This window comes from Cibotium barometz, chromosome 7 (genome assembly GCF_041138505.1).
Source record: "Cibotium barometz isolate CiBa-2024 chromosome 7, ASM4113850v1, whole genome shotgun sequence".
Lineage (NCBI taxonomy): Eukaryota > Viridiplantae > Streptophyta > Polypodiopsida > Cyatheales > Cibotiaceae > Cibotium > Cibotium barometz.
Window position 1 is genome coordinate 37,658,756 of NC_141052.1, and position 22,422 is coordinate 37,681,177.

The window sequence follows — 22,422 nt, forward strand, 5'->3', positions numbered from 1 at the left end:
GTATAGTTAAGCTTGTACGACAACACTCTATGACATGATGGAACATGGTTAGTGAACCAAAATGTGATCATCAAGAAATCGAGTAACATAAGGGGTTGGCAAAAGAGAAAATTGTTTGTACATGCGTCTTACATGTGGTCGAGATTTGGATGATCAACTCATCGTCATTGGTTAAAGATGGATTTAGGAGAGTGCAAGGAACTGGAAAAAAACAAAACTCCTGCATGTGGCCAAGAACCAGTTCTTTCATGACTTAGAGAGGCTTAGAAGGGCTGAGAAGGAGAGGGTGGATGATGCAAGGAAGGACGCTAGGTTTTTGAAGGATGGGAAGGGGAGGGCAAGGCAAGGGGCAAGAAAGCAAGGTTAGGATTAGTGTATGTGGAGGTAATGGTTAATGGGCACTCTCTTGGGGCCAAGTGTGTAAAGGCCCCAAGCTCCAAGTGTGAAAGGCCTTGAAGTGTGTAAAGACCCCCCCCCCCCCCCCCCCAAGCTCTTTCTTGGCTCCAAGTGTGAAAGCCCTTTCAAAAATGCACAAATTTCTAATCTCCGCACCAGTTTTTGACTGAAATTCCTGATTTATTGATGACTATTGGGATACCTGAAATTAACACACAAGCTCACGTAGCTTTAGAAACGCTGCCAAAATATGGTTTACTCCGCTAATTAATTCTCATCACTGTTAACATGCCAAGGATTAATGCTGTAATAAAAACATGCTTAAGCATACAAAGGATCAATGCTGTAAAACCATGCTTAAGAAATTGGCAACTTACTTGTTTTGGATAAGATTAATGCTGCAAAAAATATGCTTTACTTTTTGCTAATCAATGCTGATTAAATGTTAGCATGCCAAGGATTAATTCTGTAAAAGTGTGCTTATAGGGACGTGCAACGTACTTGTTTTGGATAGGATCAGGAGTGCAGGGAACACTGTGCTTGGAGTGTTGGTGCCAAGGGATAGTTGAAACCTTAATGTTTCTACTAAAACCGGCTTGGCGGCTGCTCTCTGTGTGATCGATTTGAGGAAACAAGAGCCTGCGTGTTGCCAAAGAGGGAGTCGCAGCAAAGGCGATGATAAGCAACATCAAGATGATAATATTGCCTCTAAAAGGGCTCATAATGATGGTAATGTAGCTGCTAATACACAATAATTTTGCAACAATTACTTGCAAATAGGGTGGCTTAGAAAAGATGATTAATATTAAGCTCAAAAGGATGTGTGTGTGTGTGTGTGGAGGGGGAGGGGGGATGATGTTGTGAGAACAGTGGCTACATAGCTTTTATACCTTCTTTTGGTCAGTAGAAAGGAAAATAGAACATGATTAGAAAATAAAATATAATTAGAAAAATATAACTAGACAATGGAATATAATTAGAAAAATATAATTAGAAAAATGGATAACTCTAATGCTCTTGCAAGAACCTTAGGAGACCAAGGGGGACACAAAGGGGACACCCTTTTTAGCTCGTTGGTTGCCTCGTAGTCGGTACTTTGGTAAAGACAACGCATGCTTTTAGCCATCAAACCTTTCCATCGAGCTTCCCCAAGGCCACATTGATACACATCCCAAAGTTTCTGCTTAGGAATCTACAATTTTCATTTACATCATGCCCCCCAACCCCCACCAATTTGCATGGGCTATCGACATCCATTCTCATTGTCTCTCCTTACATTGAGTGGAGTCAATTCGATCGAACTCTTCTAGGCCTTTGTGGTAATGCTTTGCCTAGAAGTTTGCTTGAGAATGAGAAATTGCGAGAGGATACTACGTACTATTCTATTTTGTGAATATGTGTGTTTGACCACTTGAAATCAAGACATGACTAATGATTCATGCCAAATTTTGATCTCCAAGTTTGAATAATGTGGTATTGTGGATGCTCCATTTCGGAATGAGTTATATATCATGCAAAATATCAGCAAGTTTGATGACCCAATATTATGGTTGTACATCCTCCATTTCGGAATGGTTTTATAAATCATGCAAAATATCATCAAGTTTGAATGGTCCAATATTGTGGTTGTGCATCCTCCATTTTGGAATGAGTTATAAATCATGTAAAATATCATCAAGTTTGAACGGTCCAATATTATGGTGGTAAGTATTGATTGCACTTTGGAGACTGTGCATGACCAACCATCATGTGTTTCTACTTATAACCTTAAAATTTATCTATTCATCAAACACATTTTAAGAATAATTTTAAGCTCGTTTCTCAAGACTATGTTTTACATACAAAAGTGAAGACATGACGGCTCTACTCCATGGGCAAACTTCAAAGGGAATGCACATTATCTTTCAATGTAATGTAATAAAATATTATTGGTTTTCTAGAGAAGTGAAATATATAAAAGTTACTCTATTTAGAACTATTTCTAAAACCCCTCTTTTGTATACTATGAACATTTATAATGTATCTCTTTCTAGAGAAGTGAAATATATAAAATTTACTCTATTTAGAACTGTTTCTATGTTTACTATGAACATTTATAATGAACTTCTTAATTTTATAGAAAGCTAAAATTTCTTGAACACACACACACACACACACACACGTGCGCGCATGCACACACACTTACACACACATGTGCGCACACACTCACACCCCCCACACACATATGCATGCGCGTGTGCAATACAGACATATGCACACTCACATGCACACTCACATGCATGTGCATGCACACACGTACACACACATGCACACGCACACACACACGCACACATGCATGCACACGCACATGCACACACACACACGCACGCACGTGCGCGCGCGCGCACACACACACACACACAAAGTCTTAAATAGTACTTGGAGAATTTGAAGAATCAATAATATGTATAGTATGCATGTTTAAGGGACATTTGAAGAAACCCTTACATGTTTTAATATCTTACATGCACTTATTTTATGAATCTCAAGCTAGTCAAACAATTCTTTGTAATACTTTACTCAAGGTTATTCAAAATAGCACAAGACCCACATAGAAAGGATTTATAAAGCTACAAAAATACTTATTTATGTTGGGTTTTTTACTTTGGTAAAAACAATAACTATAAAGCCGTATACTTTCAAGATAACTAAGATGTAGATTTGCTAGCTACAAATCTACAAAAGGTGTATATTGAAAATCTTAAAACTCACATATGTAACATAGCACTCTAGTGCAACAAACTCCCTTGAGTAGTTCTACAAAATTCCATAACTTTTACTTTGTTAATTTTAGAAATTCCTTTAATTGAAGTTTGATGCCATCTTATAGTCCTAAGTTTCTGTAAAGCAAAACCCATGTGAAACTCTCTTGCTACTTTGATTCTCTTGAACTCCTCTAATCAATATGCATCATACAAAATCATCTTAGCTTTAGACTTTTATATCCCTCTTGTAAAGTAATATGTTATGCATTCCTTTAAGCCGATTTTTGTAACCTTGTAAAAACTTGTGAAAATTTAAAGGATTAAAGTCCTACTTGCATTTCACAATATTTTAATAATATCTTCCTTGATTGAGTATAATATTTTTGCTATCAATTAATAGGGATCTTTTACATTGACATGTCCATGTGTATTACACATTTGTTTAAAATTTTGTGTTTGACAAAAACCCATAAGATTTCTTCAAAAATTTATAAGGAAGAGTAGTGAGCCTATAAACAAAAAAGAGATAATCATAATCCTTAGGGGAAAAAATCATTAGAAGCTACAAATCTATGGATAGCCAAGAATATTACACCATCTAAGTGAACACAAAAAGAATAAAGGTTAAAGTAGCATGACTTTTAATATGATGGGAGACAAGAGATCTCATCCTAAGAGTTTTAAACGTCAAATTCAACAATCTCCCATTCTATACAAGCTTTAATGAGCATAAAGAGATTATTAACCTCCCATCAACATGCAGTAGGTTTCACTAAGTGTATTTGAAAGCATTGTCAAGGCCTATGTATTTTTGTAAGTATTTGGTGATTGTCAATGGATTAGGCAGTTTCCTAAGCATTGGAGAATTTTTTCATCTTCTCCAACTTTTTGTCTAAACACAAAGTCGGTAGTTGAGAACCATCTTCGTGGAGTAAACCTACAAGATATCGGTGCTATGAACTTTTCAATGGTAGCTGGGAATGTTCTTGTGATTTTTGAGTTGGAGAAGGAAAAAAATCCTATGTGGCTTTCTATGTGTGGTATTCTTCATGCACGGCCCGCTCCTCCCTTCACGGTAGATTGCCCTCGCATGCTTGTTGAACTTGTGCAAGTTCTACTTTCTTGGCTTTGAGTTGCGTAGGAGTTAACTCCTACGCAATCCAAAGCTTTGTACCTTTAAGATCTCTTGGCGTTGAGTTGCCGAGGAGTTAACTCCTTGATAATCCAAAGATTTGTACCTTTACGTTCTCTAGACTATCATAGAATTCCCACTTTGTCTCTCTTTGAGTAGAACATCAAAATTGCCATTTTTCGCTTGGCCACAATTTTCCAAGGAGATCTTATATTAATTTGTAAAACGCTACTCACTCTCCTCGTCATTAACTCACTACCAAATATATAGTGACCTTTTTCTCCTTCTTCCGCTACATCCACGTCGTCCCATACTTCAGGTAAGCCACCCAATCGTCTCTTCTCGAAGCTTATTCTCTTTGATTGTTGAGATGACATCACCTTTCCAATCTTCTTGCATATTGTCCTTGATTGATCTTAGCTCCTCTTTTGCAGCTTTAATTTCCATTTTTAAACCTTTTCTTGACCTTTCATGATAAACTAAGGCGAGATGAGCTGCTGTGTTTTTAGCATGGATGGAGCTGAATTGGCTAAGGTGAGACAAGCTACCTCCACCCTGTGAACCACCTCCACTATGTTGTTATTGCTTTGCTGAGCCGCCTCTGTTCTAGTTGGAGCTGAATTAACTAATCTAGATGAGGTGTTGTGTTTTTTTAGCGTGGAGATGATGAGGTCAAGCTACTACGTGGGATGTGCTCTTGTTGATCGAGAGAGGAAGGGGCAAACATTGTTGATGATCTCAATTAAATGATAGTGCTGAGCTCTAGACAGAGGAGGGGGGAAAGCTTTGAGATGGGGTGGGCTCTGGCAAGTGCCGAGATGGGTTAGAGGGCGGTAGGCTATGCCCAAGGGGGGAGCGACTAGGGTTTTAGGCTGGCTGAAGTGATAGAGATGTGTCAAACGAGAGTTTGAGAGAGAGAGAGAGAGTATGTTTGTCAATCCCCAGTTATAATCTACGTCAATGGAGACCAATCACATTGATGGGGCCCATGTATAAGATATTTTCAAAGGTCTTGTGGCCAACAGGTTGCAGTGTTTTCTTCTTACTTTGATTCATCCAAGTCAATATGGATTTATTAAAGGTGAGAATATTTTGCATAATATACTAAATGTATAAATTGGAATTGATTATGCAAGGGCTTCGAGGAAGCAAGAGGTGGTTATGATTCAACTGGATATTGAAAAGGCTTATGGTCAGGTTAGTTGGTCTTTTATTTCATAGCGTATGCAGGCTATGGGATTTGGCCCTCGCATGTCTTCTTTGATTTATACTATTAGCCAACATGCAGTAGCTAGGCTTATGATTAATGGTGGGGTGACTGAGCCCATTCATTTAACGAGATCGGTTAGGTAGGGATGCCCACTTAGCCCTTTCTTGTTTGCAACTGTTACACATCCAATCTTATCTCGACTGGATAAGGTAGTGGGGGGTGGTGAAGTTGTAGGACTTACACTTCCAAGCGGAGAGCAGATGATCAGCAAGGCATTAGCATGATTCTTTCATGTTCCTTAAGGCTCAAAGAGATAATGTTCAGAAGGCTATGGTTGTTTGGGATACTTTTGGTCTTGCTTTAGGGTTATGCATTAATATGCAGAAATCTGCTCTAATAAGCTATACCGAGAGCGATTTGCTTGGTTTGGGATGGAATGGGCCGATTATACGAATGGGCTGATTATACAAAAGAGAGTCACACGCCACTTGGGTTATCCAATTGGAGTTGATGTTGATTCACAGGCTTTGTTGGCATGGATTTCTACAAGGATAAATGATAAGTTTGTGTATTGGAAATATTGGAAATCTCAGGGTTGGCCTTTGCATGTTTAGCTCAAAGTGGCACAATCCATTATGATTAGCATGATATCTTTTTTCTTGCCTTTATTGTTGCCACATGGATGGGCAAAGCTTTGCATTAGATACAATAGCCAATTCGATTTATGCTATGGAAAAGAGCAGGAAATAAGCCAGGGAAGACGTGGATTTCTTGGGAACATGTTACTACTCCAAAGAGGAGTGGAGCGGCAGCCCTATTAGATGTCAGATTACATATGGTCGCTAGGAGATGGCCGTTATTATAAAATATGTGTATATTTCAAGAGCCATGGGTGGTAATGGGTGGTAATGGCTAAGAGCCATGGGTGGTAATGGCTAAGACCCTCATGGAGTAGGTCACACTTGTGCATGGTAATACCAGGATTGATGGTACATGGTGGGATGGGGTGTGTGTGTGTCTACACAGAGAGAAGGGGGCGTGTGTGTCTACAAAGAGAGAAGGGGTGTGTGTGTGTGTTGAGAAAGAGAGGGAGACAATGTGTGTGTGTGTATGTGTGTGTGCGCACGCACGTGCGCTTGTGTGTGTGTGTGTGTGTGTGAGAGAGAGAGAGAGAGAGAGAGAGAGAGAGAGAGAGAGAGAGAGAGAGAGAGAACGCGGTGTATGTGTGTGTGTGGAGAGAGAGAAATGATTTGAAGCAGCAAAATTTAGGGGAAAAAAAGTGCCATGTAGGATGGCCGTGCATCATCGGTCATCCTACGTGGTTTTTTTTTTCAAATGCCACATAGGATGGCCATCCATTGACATCCTACGTGGCACTTTTTTCAAAAAAAATCAAAAAATAATTGATATTTTTCTCTTTAAAAATGCCACATAGAATGGCCGTTCAAAAAAGAGAGAAAAAAAGGGCCACGTGACTTCCCCCAATGTGAGAGAAAGAATGTGTGTGTTTTGAGAGAGAGAGAGAGAGAGAGAGTTGTGTGCATGGAGAGAGAGAGAGAGAGAGAGACAGAGTGTGTGTGTGTGTGTAGAGAGAGAATATGTGTGTGTTGAGGGGGTGTTTGTTGGTGTGGGTAGGTTTTAAGGTGTGTTCTTTTTCTCTCTCTTTTTTAAATGTATCTGTGTGGAGAGAGAGAGAGAGAGAGAGAGAGAGAGAGAGAGAGAGAGAGAGAGAGAGAGAATTTTGGAGAGAGAGGATGTGTATGTATGCATGCATGCATGTGTGTATTTTGTGTATGTATGTATGTGATGGAGAGAGAGAGAGAGAGAGAGAGAGAGAGAGAGAGAGAGAGAGAGAGAGAGAGAGAGAGAGCAAGTAATATTGTAAAACCACTCACCACTTTTGGCAATCGCTCACTAGAAACTACTAGCCAAAAATACACGTTCTCAAAAGATTTACTTGGTAGGAGACTCAATAGTAACTTGATAGGAGACTTAACAAAAGATTCAATAGTGACTTGATAGGAGACTCAATAGTGACTTGATAGGAGACTTAACAAAACATTCAATGGGATACTCAACACGAGAATTGATGGAAAGCTTAGTAGAAGACTTAATAATGGTATGATGTGGTAGTAATTAGGTTATTTTTGAGGAAAATCTAGCCATTTATATGGTAGTGATGTGACGTAGGCTAATAATGGGCGAGGGTATTTTTTTCCTCTTTCAGAGGTTTTTTCCCTTGCCCATATATATACAGTCTTATGAGTGTGTGTAAGTGATCTTATCATGTTACTTCACGTGTACTTCACTCATTCTCATCAATCTACTTTAAGTGTTATGCTTCTATCTATCTCTTCTTGCTTCCTGCATCTATGTGTGTTGCTACTTTGATCTCCACTCCAACAATTAGTAGCAGAGCAGGTTCTCTTGGATCTCACCCCCTTTTGATCGTGGAGTTTCTATTTTGATTGTATTAGATTGAGCTATCCTCTTAGGTGGAGAAGGTATGCCCTACAATGTTTTGTTAACTACTTTAACAGAGTTTTAGAGTGCATTTTGGGTGCATTTCGAGGCTTGTTCACTGCCACATGCTTCCCGGGGGGGGTTGTCACTTCAAACTATTTTTGTTTGATTTTGGGTATTCTTCGTGGAAAAAGTAGCATTTGGTGTGCAAACAGGACCATCCTTATCTTCGACACATGCATCTTCGACACATGCATCTTTACCATCGCATCTTCGAGGTTTTTTCTCTAACTCCTAAATTTTTATTATTATTTATCTCTGGTAAATGTATTGCACACCTTGTTCGGCTTGAATTCAAGAATTCTCACCACATGACCCTCGAAAATTCTCAACTTAAGATTTATTCTAGCTTATTACCCAATAAAAATTCTCATGTTCCAAATTTATAATTTCTAGAAAATAACTATAATTATATTCTCAAAATAAAAAATTATCATCATGACCCATCATAATGCTTAGCTTACGAATTTTTATAGCTTGTTTCCTAGTTAAAATTCTATTTATGGCATAAATGAAAAAAATAGGAAATAACTGATACTATCTATTTTTGAGTGGGAGGGTCTTTAAAGTGATAGCCATGATATAGGTTAGATTCCTCTTGATCTCAAGTATATAGAGAACATCTAAAAACTTTTTAGTAACACCATTGCTTGAAACAAAAGAGATTTTAACTATGCCCTTGATGGCATCTCTTACTAGCTTTAGATACCAATCTTTTTGATTGGTCATATCTTGAGACACTCCACTATCAATGATTCAATTAAAAAACATACAAGTATGATTTGTATTTAACCCTTGAATCCATGTTTTATTGATAGTTTTGATATGGTAAACCCCCCAATCTTACAGTATTATAAAAAATCAAAGAGAAATTAGAAGAAGGAGAGAAAAAACTAAAGTTAGAGGTGTGTATCCTTATCATACATCTATCAACTCTCATTATGTGGATGCATTTGCATTTTATTTTTCATAACCACATATAAATTTATCTCAAGAGAAGTTCAAGCCTTGTATTATAATATAAGGCTTGAATAATAGCCTTATATTATAAACTTCAATAGTATTATTAACTGACTATATAGCTATGTACATATAACTTTACATCCCATAGTTCTTAATTTTAGATTATGGTGTCAAGTCATGCGCTCCACCATTTTTTATAAAAGGGAAGAGATTCTCAAATTGTTTATGCAACCTAACCTTCCCTCCACCCTAGCCAACGTTGAGTCCCTTTTTAATAGTTTTGCATGGTTCTAAACATATGGGTGGCTTGAAGCTTATAACACACATAATTATTTATGTCTCCATGAAATTACACGTTATGATCCCTACTGTATACAAAAATCTTGAATAGATATTAGTATTCGTAGTGTATGACCTCTCTATTGATTCTAACAAATACCCCATTCTAATAACCCCAAAATGATACATCTGATATAGATATGTTTATTAATAGCACCAAGCCCCCGCCCCTGCCACCACCCCCACACCTGAGGAGGATAGGGAGGGAGATAATGTATATCATTATACTTTGTAAAATTGGCAGAGTTATGAGAATAGTAGACATCAAAGAACTATCCAGATAGGGCTCATCAATACATGCTAGGCTGGTCCATAAGATCTTTAATTGTTGTGAGGAACTCATCCATTAAATCTCTCTCATTTATATGCTCAGACTCTAACTACTTATGCAATTAGGCCACTCATGCCTTGTTTATGCACTAGTAGTAAAGCACAGCAAGCATATCCCAAACATGCTTTATACCTTTACATGAGTGAACGTGAGGAATAATGCTCCTTTTCACTGAAAGTGGCACTAATGCATGTGCCTATGCATCCTTGCCATCCCACCTAGCTTGTTCTGCTTGAGGGAGGTGCGGAGGTGGATGCCACAATTACATCAAAAGTTGTATCACCATCTAAAGTACCTGTACACTATGCTATTTTACTTGTAAGATAGGATGTGCCTCAATGCCAATAACAACATTCCAAAGCCCTTTGTTGAACCAATACACGGTGTATCATATAGGACCACAATAGGTAGTTGGCCTTGTCAAGCTTATCCTTAGCAAAAAGCATACCAAATACATCACTACCTACAAATAACTATTCTTTGACATAGAATGTAAATATCTACCGATTCTCACTGTAAATGCAACCGATATGGCTATACCAGAAGATCATTGATGATGATGGAAACCTATACAAAGTGTAATGAAATTGCTAAGTATAGAGTGTGGAAATGATACTTAGCAAAGACTATAGAAATCGATGATAATGTTGACAATATTATTAAAGTTGTTAAAGATGAGCTCAAAGATGCGATGTATCAAAGACAATGATAGTCCTGTCTTCTTCTATGAAGAGTACCTAGAATTGAACAAAAATAGTTTGAATTGACACTCCCTTAGGATGCTTGTGGTAATCTTATGGCATCGAAGAAGTACCAAAATGCGCCCAAAATGGGTCAAAACTCTATTAACATAGTTAACAACACACTACAGGGTATACCTTGTCCGCCTAAGTGGATAGCTCAATCTAAGACAATCAAAAGAGTAACTCCAAGAGAAGATGACAAGGGGGTGAGAGCCAAGAGATCCTGCTTTGATCATCCAGCTTATTTTATTGTTACTTAGACAGAAGAGGATAAGCAAGACAACCAAAAAGATGATGTGAATGAGCCAAAAGGGCTTCCTACCATTCCAAGTTTAATAAGGGATAATTGTAGGGCATCTATTTAGCACATAAGTGGCACACATAACTACATCTAACCAAAAAACATGAGGCAAATCGATGCCTTTAACCATGCAACATGCCATCTCCACACCATGAGAGATATTTTCTTCCTCTTAGCCACACCATTTTGTAGAGGTGTATAAGGTATTGTGCATTGATGTTTTATGCCTCTTTTAGCCACATATACATGAAACGCCTTTGACATATACTACCCCCCTCGATCTGTTTATATGAAGGTTCCAATTTTACATGATGTAGACACATTTTCATGAAACACCTTTGACATATACTACCCCCCTCGATCTGTATATACGAAGGGTTCCAATTTTACATGATGTAGACACATTTTCATGAAACTCCTTTGACATATGCAGATACGTTTTTAACCATAGAAACAAAGTGTCTAAAGCATGTAAAAACCTTTAACTTTGCCTTCTATTGCATACACCCAGGTGTGCCTAGAGTAGCCATTAATAAAAGTCACAAAGTAGAGATATCCCCCGATTAATAGCGTTCTCATGAGATCACGTATATCACTATGTATAAGCTGTAATTTCTAGATAGCCCTAGTTGATCCATCTCTCAAGAATGATGCCCATTCTATCTTGCCTAAAATGCCTCCCTCATATACATGTTTGATAGGGACTTCAAGCTTTGATAGCTTTGACACCATCTCTTACTTTTTATGGTGCAACAAAGTGCCAAATTCAAGTGACCAAAGTGGGCATGCCATAGCTCCATGTCACTTATAGCACATGTAGTAGTAACAGAACAAGCATTATGTGCCAATCTGTCATGCATGCCCAACCTATAAATCCCATGGCTTAGAGTAATGGATACCACATTAATGTCTCCATCACTCTGATCATGAACTATACATGTCATCAGATCAAATCTGGCCACTATAGCTACCCTAGAAATGGTAGAGATTGATAAGTCTTTTTCATGCTTGGCATAAATAAGACTTATAAGAGAGTGATTGTCCCACCATTTGCAGTAGTGAGAATAACCTTACCAACTCCTTTTACTAGATATACGTAGTTGTTTCACATGTGATTGTTTATCCTTGAGGACATGACTCAAGCGAGGAAAATAAATCATGCTAAGAAGTAATGTGCTTGCTAGCACTACTATCAAAGTACTTGACATGTTGAACTATCCCTGACTTTGATAGTAGTGCTTGCTAACACTACTATCAAAGTACCAGACATGTTGAACGATCACTGACATGCACACATCATGGATAGAAGGATCATAAATATGGTGCACAATGAATGTCCAATCATCTTATGCATAGTTTGCTGACTCCTACTGTTTAGCACTTGGTGCTGATACATCAGCCTAGCCATGTTTGCCTCTTTCTTCTTCTCCTTTTTCAGCTTTTTTCTACATTCATTGATGTAATGGCATGACTTTTGACAGTAGCTGCATTCACCTTTCTTCTTAGGCTTATCACCCCCCTTCTTGGCATCCTTTCTAAGAAGAGTGGGATTGATTCTACCTTTGCCTTTATAGCCACCTTGAGAAATGGCTTTATCTTCACCTTTTTGACTAGGAATAATGCTTGATCTCCCACAAGTGTACAAGTTCTGTCTTGCTGAGATCGCTCTTATATAAAGAGCACTGTAGCTAACTCAACAAAAGTAAACCTCATTATGAGCCAAAGTGTAGATGTAAAACCTTGGTATGATCTGGTAGAGCTATGAGAATAGTAGAGACTAAAAAACTATCGGGATAGGCCTCATCAATACATGCTAGCTGCTTCCTGAGATCTTTAATCCTTGTGAGGAACTCATCCATTAAATCTCCCTCATTCATACGCTCAAACTCTAATTGCTTGTGCAAGAAGGCCACTTGTGCCATGTTAAGCTATTTTCTACACACAGTAAGGAGTCACACGGAGATGTACCCTCTCCACAATATTAAACACATTACACAATATAGAATGCTTACCTTTGTCATGGGGATGATGGTGTGACCCGTTTAGAGCTTCCCAATGGAGGCTCTCCAACCGCTTGTTGTTGTAGCTAACCTTTTGAAATAGCTTCCACCATTGTCACCTGTGGTGTTTGATGTAGAACTCCTTGGACAAACCCACTAACAACTCCATAGCTATGGTGATGCAACCCAATAACCTACATGCAACTTACTCACACACTCTCACATACTCTAGAAAGAGGGTCAGAGCAAGAGAACACAAGAGCTCTAAGATTGCGCAAGGGAAGTGTGTGTTCTCATTCCTTACATTGTTATTTATACAAAACTTATAAGTGGCTAGGCACCCAAACTTGGGTGGCCATTATGTAAAAATGAAAATCCATTTTGATGAAAGTAACACTTTTATAATAAAAAAATATTCTTTTATGCATCTATCTATGCATAAAAATCCATTTTGATGAAAGTAACACTTTTATAATTAAAAAAAATTTCTTTTATGCATCTATTTATGCATAAAATCCATTTTGATGAAAATAACACTTTTATAATAATAAAAAATTCTTTTATGCATCTATTTATGCATAAATTTCATTTTGATGAAATTAACACTTTTGTATAAAAAAAATAATCAATATGCATCTTTCTATACATAGAATTTAATTCTATTAAAAATCACTCTTTTATAATAAAAAATAAAAAATATGCATCTTTCTATGCATAGAATTTAATTCTATTAAAAATCACTCTTTTATAATTAAAAAATAATAAATATGCATCTTTCTATGCATAGAATTTAATTCTATTAAAAATCACTCTTGTATAATAATAAAAATAATCAATATGCATCTTTCTATGCATAGAATTTAATTCTATTAAAAATCACTCTTTTATAATAAAAAATAATCAATATGCATCTTTCTATGCATAGAACTTAATTCTATTGAAAATCACTCTTTTATAATAAAAAAATAATCAATATGCATCTTTCTATGCATAGAATTTAATTTTATTAAAAATCACTCTTTTATAATAAAAATAATAATCAATATGCATCTTTCTATGCATATAATTTAATTCTATTAAAAATCACTCTTTTATAATAAAAATTATCAATATGCATCTTTCTATGCATGAATGGAAATGACACTTTTAGAATACACAAACGATGGGGATTACTCTTTTTGATTAATAAAAGATGAAATTTATTTCACAAATTTTTAGAAAATTTCACCATAACCTCCTTTGTATGGCTGACCATTTTTCAAATTTTCTAACCTTAATCTACTTAGGAATTAAAGCATTCTAAACTAATCAATTTTTACTTTTAAGAGCGAAACAATATGAAAAGTTTAATTCCAACAATTAGATCACTTAACTAGGATAAAGAAGGGCTGGTTTTAAGAATGAGAGAGGGGAAAAGCCTTTCCAAGAAGGCATAGCATCTGTTTATCATTTTAAGATAACAAACGATTTAGAAAACCATTAAAAGAATAAAGAAAAATATAAGATTTCTAACTTACATGAATTCTGGGAGCTTTCCTTTGGCTTGATGGTTTGATGGTTTGAGGGTTCTACTCTTGTTTGCAACAAGAGTGGCCACCAAATCTTTAGAAGAGGGAATGGTAAAAAACTAGTGAATTATTAAGAAATTCACAGCTCTTGGCTCTTGGGAGAAGTAGAGTAACAGTGCATAAAACACTATTAAGCTTCAACAAAGGGGGAGGCTTGTATTTGTAGGAAAAAGTGAGCTCCTAACCAAGCAAACTGATTCTAGAATTTTCCAAATCAGTTTGGTCAATTTTTGACCATTTTTTAGGTCACTTTAGCTTACTGTTTGGAACTAGACTTGAATTAGGAGAGAGAAGAGAGGAAATATCTCAATTTTTGATGATTTAAAACTCCACCACACATGTGAAGTAGGCGCCTCCTTCATGAGGGGGGAATCCCTATTGTGAGGTGTCAAAAATTCTTTTTTTTTTTGTAATTCCTTTGGTCCTTAGTCCACTCTTCATCTTATGTGAGTATTTACTCATTTTTGGGGGGATTTTTTTATTTCTTCTATTTATCTTCTCCACACATTTGGATGAATCTGATTGGCCCTTCAAAACCTTAATTTAAAAATTTTCAAAAATCTGGACCCCTAGGATAAGGCCTCTTGGTGCCATCCTCCTTTAATAATTAAACTTTCCAAGGGATAATGACACTTCTGCCATTCTCCCTACTCTGATTAAAATGAAAGCATGGTTTTGTTTGGTTTGGTGCATTATCATTTTGGCAGAATAGTAGTGTTGACATTCTACCCCCAATCACAATGTCATCTTAGCTAGACTTTTCCAAACTTATTCCCCATTGAAGATTTGGTTTGAGATGAGAAAGGTAATGGTGTCATTCTCCCTTTTATTAGAATTGTCTTGGTTTGGTGCATTATCATTGGGGAGAATGGCAGTGGTGCCATTCTCCCCCGAAACAAAATGCCAAACCACTACCATCCCCTTCTTGGAAAATTAGATGTAGAAGATGGTAATGGAGGAGGAAAGAGTGGTACTATTTAATAATGATAATGGGGAGGAATGATTCAATATCACATTCATATAGATTTTCCTGTCCATTGGTAAAACGTTGGTAAAATAATCATGTCTTTCGTAATACAAAAATAAAAAGGACACAAATTCGAAACAAACTAGATATTTCTTGGAATATTACTTACATATCTTAATTTTAAAAACACATTTATGAATGGAGTCTTATTATTACTTCACTGTCTCAAATTAAACATTAACAAAGATTCACATGTCTTCAATTGTATTATTAAAAGACATCAAAGGATTTATACAGAGATATGAATGTGCAAAAGTCAAAGTTGTATTAATAATAATAATAATCCATAACTTCTAAATTACAACTTGAAGGATAAAAAATAAACTATTTGTGAGCATCGTCAATGTTTACAATGAACAAAGTATTCCTCACACAATGAAACATTTTGTTGAAAAGACACAAAAGCATTTATATTCAAAGTGTAAGATTGCATCGGCACACAACACACACAAAATGACATTTGGTAATGAATGAAAAGTATTCATAGTGTTATGTAATTAATCAAACTCATAGTCTGCGAATAGCTCATCACCTATACAAATATCATCTATGGTTTCAACATAAAAATAATCATATTCTGCAATGTCTACACTATCCATAGAGATGGGCCAAGGTGATAACTTAGGAGAAAATACATAGCATACATTGGGATTGATACTTGAACTTCTACTACTGTTGATATACCCTGCCACATTGCCATTTCTAAAATCACCAAACAACAATGTACACCATCTCCTTCTTCGATGAGACTTTAGGGTCTTCTAAGATGGAATACTTCTTTATCCTTGGATTCAATTTACACATCTTTTTCCAATATTTGTGTGAGTATTTATCCTCTCCATAATGAAGGATTATTGTCCCTCTCTTGATAAAACCATGGGAAAAAAGAAAAAGTCCCAGCGCCTATTATGGTTGACTCCTCCCGGACCTCAAAATTGATGCTCCGGATTTGAAATGTTGGAATTAGGGTTAGGGGTGCAACAATGCACATACACAAGATAAAGAAGCTTGAGAGTAAACAAACTCACTAGATTAGAATAAACAAATGTGTGCCAAATACAGAAGATAAGTACACACTCCAAAATGAGTAGATAAGAGGGTGTACATACGCACGGGGGAAAAAACCTCCTAGTGAGGGAAAAAGTACCCCGGTGGTCCTAAGTGTGTTCACACATCACTACCATATAGTGCTACAAATCCCCACTGGAATGATAATGTGAACATGTACAGGGCATGACCAATCAATCCTGAAAAGGCAGTAAGCCCAAATCTTTACAAAAAGCTTCAAACTTTTCACGAGGAAGAGCCTTCGTGAATAAATCTGCCATGTTGTCATGTGTAGGCACATAGACCAAGCTGATCTCTACTACAGAGAGTCTTTCCTTAAACAAAGTGGTAATGCATCTCAATGTGCTTAGTGCGAGCATAAAACACTGGGTTCCTCGCAATGCTAATGCACTCTGGCTGTCAGTGAAAATCGTAGTGCTAGATGACTGTCCAACACCCAAATCAGCCATAAGACGTCTGAGCCACACACACTTAACTATAGCTGTAAAAAGCTACCCTATACTCAGCTTCACAGTTGGAAATGGCCACTGTAGTCTGCTTCTTGTTGCTGAGCCATGATATACATGAATCACTAAGGCGAAAGCAAAACCCACTAGTGGACACTCATGTGTCATAAAATCTAGCCCAATCTGAATCACTAAAAAAAGCATGCAGCTGACCCCCCTTTGGATAAAATAATCCAAAATACTGAGTGCCCTGCAAATAGCGAAAAACCTGCTTGTTGACATCTTTCCAATGCTTCGTTCCTGGGCTATGCATAAATCTGCTCAACTAGTGAGATCACATACTATATATCTGGCCTCGTGTTGCATACATAAAGAAGGGATCCAATGGCCTGCCTGCTACTACTGCTGATACAAACTAGCATCAAAAGAGTCTCCTGCATCTTGAAGACTAAGTCGAGTACCTGTCTCCATAGGTGTAGCCACACAAGTTTACAGTCCTCAAGATTAAACCTCTTCAATAGCTTCTGTATATATTTAGATTGCGTCATAACAATGCCATCATTGTGCTGCATAAAGTGAATCCCCAAATAATAATGCAAGGGCCCCAAATCTGACATCTCAAATGATGACTTAAAGGTTGAAATCTGATCTATATCGAATCCCGTGAGTAGCATGTCATCAATGTATAGAACGATGACCCAAAATGTGTCCTTACTCCTCTTCACATAGAGGGTACTCTTTGTTGGACTGTTGTAAAAATCATTTGCAACCAAGTTTGCATGAATTTTCTCATACCATGCTCTAGGAGCCTGCTTAAGGCCATATAAAGAGCCTTTTTCAACTTACATACTTTAGACTCTTCTCCTTTCACATCAAAACCAGGAGGCTGCAATACGTACACCTCCTTATGTAAATCACCATTCAAGAATGTAGTCTTAATGTCCAACTGATGTAAATTCCACCCATGATGTGCTACCAAAGCAATGAGACACCTAATGGTAGTCATACGAGATGTGGGTGCAAAAAGTTCTCATCATAATTAATGCCCTTTTGCTGGGCATACCCCTTTACAACAAGTCTGGCCTTGTAGTGATCAATGCTACCATTTGCTTTGCGTTTTAACTTGTAAACCCACTTAGTACCAATGGCCTTCTTGCCCATGAGGTAGATTTGTCAAATACCAGGTGTCATTCTTGAGTATAGAGCTATACTCATCCTGCATAGCATGCATCCAATGATCATCATCCTGTGCTTCCTCAAAGGAAACAGGTTCCTCCTCATTACATAAAGTAGAAATTAGAACATGATCCACATGAGAATAATCTGCATGATGAGAACCTGCATGAGTTCTACTAGTAGGTAAAGGAGTTGCCAACTTGCTATCCCTCAATGTTTGCACTGTTGAGATATCGAGCTCAACTAGTGCTACAGCGGACATTGATGACCCACCTGGGTGATAGCTTTCTCATCTACACCACTGGAATGGTTGGTGAGATTATGGGTGATATGCGGCCAGTGTGATGAGACAGGTTGTGTGACAGCCATTTTGGATTACTAGAGACAAGCATAGTTATAGTGCCAGCTCATTTAGTCGGGTTTACATTATGGACTGACCCTTGTATGTTGTAGTAGTTGAGTACTAATCCATATAGTGTATACTCTTATCTTTATGTTATGTTGGTTGAGTAGAGAAGAAGAAGATAGAAGAAAATTCAACTATCCATCTCTCTCTTGTGTCTTGCTCTGTCTTGTGTGTGTGTGTGTTTGCTTGCTAGGGTTTGAAGCTCTCCCTCTCCCCCACATTCTCTTTATGGTATTAGAGTCTGGTTCGTGTGAGAGCTAAGGAGGCAAGCAAGAAGCAAGAACAAGCAAGGAAGCAAGCGGTACTACACGGGTAAGAGCACCATCATCTCTTTCCCCTTCTTGGTTTAGGTACAACACCCCCTCAGTAGCTCTAAGAGCTACACATCTCCGATTGAGGAGCTGTCCTCATAGGAGCGGAGCTACAGGGTAGGTATACTATCCTATTAGACTTGTTTTTTCAACCAGATTCACGTTTCATGTGCGTTACGGGCCTCGTTTCATCACTGCAGGGTATTTTCACAGTTAAAATTCTGGTAGATAACTGTTTTTTCTCAATGCAGTAGTGCAGACAGGGTTTGCACATGTATTGTTGATACTGGGTGTATGTACATGTACTCTAGTCACATTTGGTGACACACAGGTTGTGCTGAAGTACCGCTGCTACAATAGTTACAGGAGATACTATTGTATTATAGGTTGTATAATATAGAAGTTTTCTATTTGCAGGTTATTTAATTGCTACAAGAAAACATGTTTGACGGAATTAATCAGATTGTTAGTGAGAAGCTGGATAGAAATAACTTCCATGCTTGGAAGTTCAGAATGACCAATTTCCTAATGGGTAAAGGATTTTGGGATTATGTAGAAGGAGACAATGAGGAGCCTCCAGAGTTATTTGATGAGAATGCCACTCCTACAGATATAAAGGCATTCAAGGATTGGAATCAGGGTGCAAGGAAAGTCATGTATTGGCTTTCAATTAGTGTCACAGAGACTATGATAGGACACATACAGGATGCAAACACTCCAGCAATTGCATGGCAAAATCTGGTTTAGATTTTCCATACTAACACAAAGGCAAGGAAGTTGTAGTTAAAGCAAGAGTTGCATACTGTGGAAAAGAAAAACATGTCCATCAATGAATATACCTTAAAGATCAAGGGCATTGTTGAATCCCTTGGATCTATCAATGTATCAGTGGAGGATGATGATTTGGTGAGTGTCTGTCTGAATGGGCTTGGCAAAGAGTACAAGCCATTCAAGACCTCCATTGCAATTAGGGAGAATATTCCCACCTTTCGGGACTTGATATCTATGCTGATCATAGAAGAAAAGGCTTTAGGTGAGGATTCTTCTTCACAAAGCAAGAACACATCGGAACAGGCCTTCTACTCTAATTCAGGTAGAGGCACAGGTAGAGGCCGTGGTAGAGGCCTTCTACTCTAATTCAGGTAGAGGCACAGGTAGAGTGCTATTACTGTGGCAAACCAGGACACATGGAAAAGGACTAATACAAAAAGAAGAATGACATTAAAGTGGGAAGTTGCAAGCAAGGCAACTATGCATCATTTAGCAAGCATGGAGGTGATGACAGAAGTGAGCAGTTGTTTGTGATGCAGTACATGCTTAGTTCCATAATAGAGGATGTGTCAGGATCTCAAAATATATGGTATGTGGATTCTAGCGCCTCTAACCACATGACCAGTCATGTTGAGTGGTTTAGAGATATGTACAAAATGGAAAAGCCAGGTTATATAGAAGCAGGTGATGATACTACGCATCCCATTGCGCATGTTGGTAAAGTGCCATTGTCTATGCAGGATGGCAAAATGAAGTACATGAGAAAAGACTGCATGGAATTGCCTTTAGGAAATAACAAACCGTAGAGCTGCCCCTGCAAGGTAACTGCCCTCATCAATGAATCTCATGATGCAAAGAGATCCTCCAACTTTGACCATACCTGATGAGCACTGGAGAGAGTTTGCACTGCTTGGTGAGACCTCCTTGATGATGGTCCGCACAAGCACAGAATGCGCTTTTGAGTCCCGATTCTCCTAGTCTTGTAATTCCACAGTAAATTCATCCTCTTGATCTTCAGTCCACCTCCTAGAGTTTTGAGGGCTTCCTTTCAGTGCCCTGAACAATGTCCCACAAACCCTTGTGGATGAACTAGACCCGCATCTGAAGCTTCCGATAAGCATAGTTGGGTCCTTTCAACTTGTCATCTTTGTTCGTACAAGGGGGAGCCATATCCACAGCAGCAAAGAATAAATCTGAGCTCTCAAATACTTCTCTCAAGTGCTTTCCAATGAAGGGAGGCACCAAGAACAATCAGCCCCCTCTTAAATCGTAGAGAGAAAGAGGCAGGACAGCAACCTTACATCACCTTCAAGGGGGGAATGGCACCACTGCCATTCTCCCTTACATTCTAGCAAGCAAGGCAGTGGTGCCGTTCTAAAGGCCTCCCATCACTTCATGGTGGGGGGAATGGCACCATTGCCATTCTCCCTTACATTCAAGGAATGGGATTGTTACAGAGATTCTAGGAGGTGCAGATCCAACATGTTAAGAGGGGTCTTAATCAAGCAACTGATGCATTGGCAAGAGGGGGTTAGGCAAGGATCTAGAAGCTCGTCTTGGCTTTGGCCCACCCCACCTATATTGGAAGGATAATTTTAGACTTTTGTCATGCAATGCAGTGTTCAAGTTTTCTTATGAACTACACTATACCCCTCTGGTCACGACTGAATTGTTGATTAAAAATAATAGTATCCCTCTTTTGGGGTGAGTTCCAATGCTCTTTTACACTTTCTTGTTTTTGAAAGTGGTGGTCAAAAACCTATAGGCTAAAGACCTACAAGATGTCCCTCCCCCTGCCTAGATTCAATATACTCCTCTCCGAGTGTCTATAGCCAAATGAATACAATCAATATAGCCATAGATAGTGGATGGACAAGAGTAGTCAGGTTTCTGATGGGTTAAGAATTATGAATTTAGGATTGCAGGTAGTCCATGGGTCATGCGGTCTCGAATTCAAGAGCTTGTAACAATATGCAATATTTTGAATATTGTGAAAAAATTTGCAAGATAATGGAATCCTTAAACCACTGCCATTCTCCCTTACATTCAAGGAAGAATGGAAATGGTGCCATTCTCCCTTACATTCTAGAAAGAATGGTAGTGGTGCCATTTTCAATGCCTCCCATCACTTCATGGGGATAATGGCACCATTGCCATTTCCCCTTACATTCTAGGAAGAATCACAGTGGTGCCATTTTGTAGGCCTCCCATCACTTCGTGGGGAGCATGGCACCACTGTCATTCCCCCTCACATTCTAGGAAAAATGGTAGTGGTGCCATTTTGAAAGCCTCCCATCAATTCATGGGGAGAATGGCACCATTGCCATTCTCCCTTACACTCAAGGAATGACAGTGATGCCATTCTCAAGGCCTCCATCACTCACCTTAAAGGAAGAATGGCACCACTATTGTTCCCCTTACATTCAAAAGGCCATCACCTGACAAGGGAGAATGGCACCACTGCCATTCCCATTACTTTTAGGGAGAAATGGCAGTGGCTACCATTCTCAAGTCATCCCATTACCTTGAAGGGGAAACTGGCACAAGTGCCATTCTCCCTTACATTCAAGGAAGAATGGCAGTGGTGCCATTCTCAAGGCCTCCGATCATTTCATGGGGAGAATGGCACCATGACCATTCTCCCTTACATTCTAGGAAGAATGTCAGTGGTACCATTCTCAAGGCCTCCTATCACTTCATAGGGAGAATCGCACCACTACCATTCCCCCTTACATTCTTGAATGGCAGTGGTGCCATTCTCAAGGTCTCCCATCACTTCGTGGGGATAATGACACCACTTCCATTCTCCCTTACACTCAAGGAATGGCAGTGGTGCCATTCTCAAAGCCTCCCATCTCTCACCTTGAAGAGGAAAATGGCACCACTACCATTCAGCCTTACATTAAAGGAAGAATAGCAATGGTGTCATTCTCAAGGTCTCCCATCACGTTGAAGGGGAGAATGCCA

The 22,422-nt window shown here is 38.3% G+C and overlaps 1 long non-coding RNA gene across 1 annotated transcript; it reads left to right on the forward strand.

Moving 5' to 3' along the window:
- Positions 1 to 4,746: 4,746 nt before the first annotated feature.
- LOC147636957 (uncharacterized) lies at positions 4,747 to 5,372 on the forward strand. Its single transcript, XR_015266137.1, has 2 exons — positions 4,747 to 4,806; positions 4,929 to 5,372. It is a non-coding gene; the product is annotated as an uncharacterized LOC147636957 (long non-coding RNA).
- The last annotated feature ends 17,050 nt before the right edge of the window (positions 5,373 to 22,422 follow it).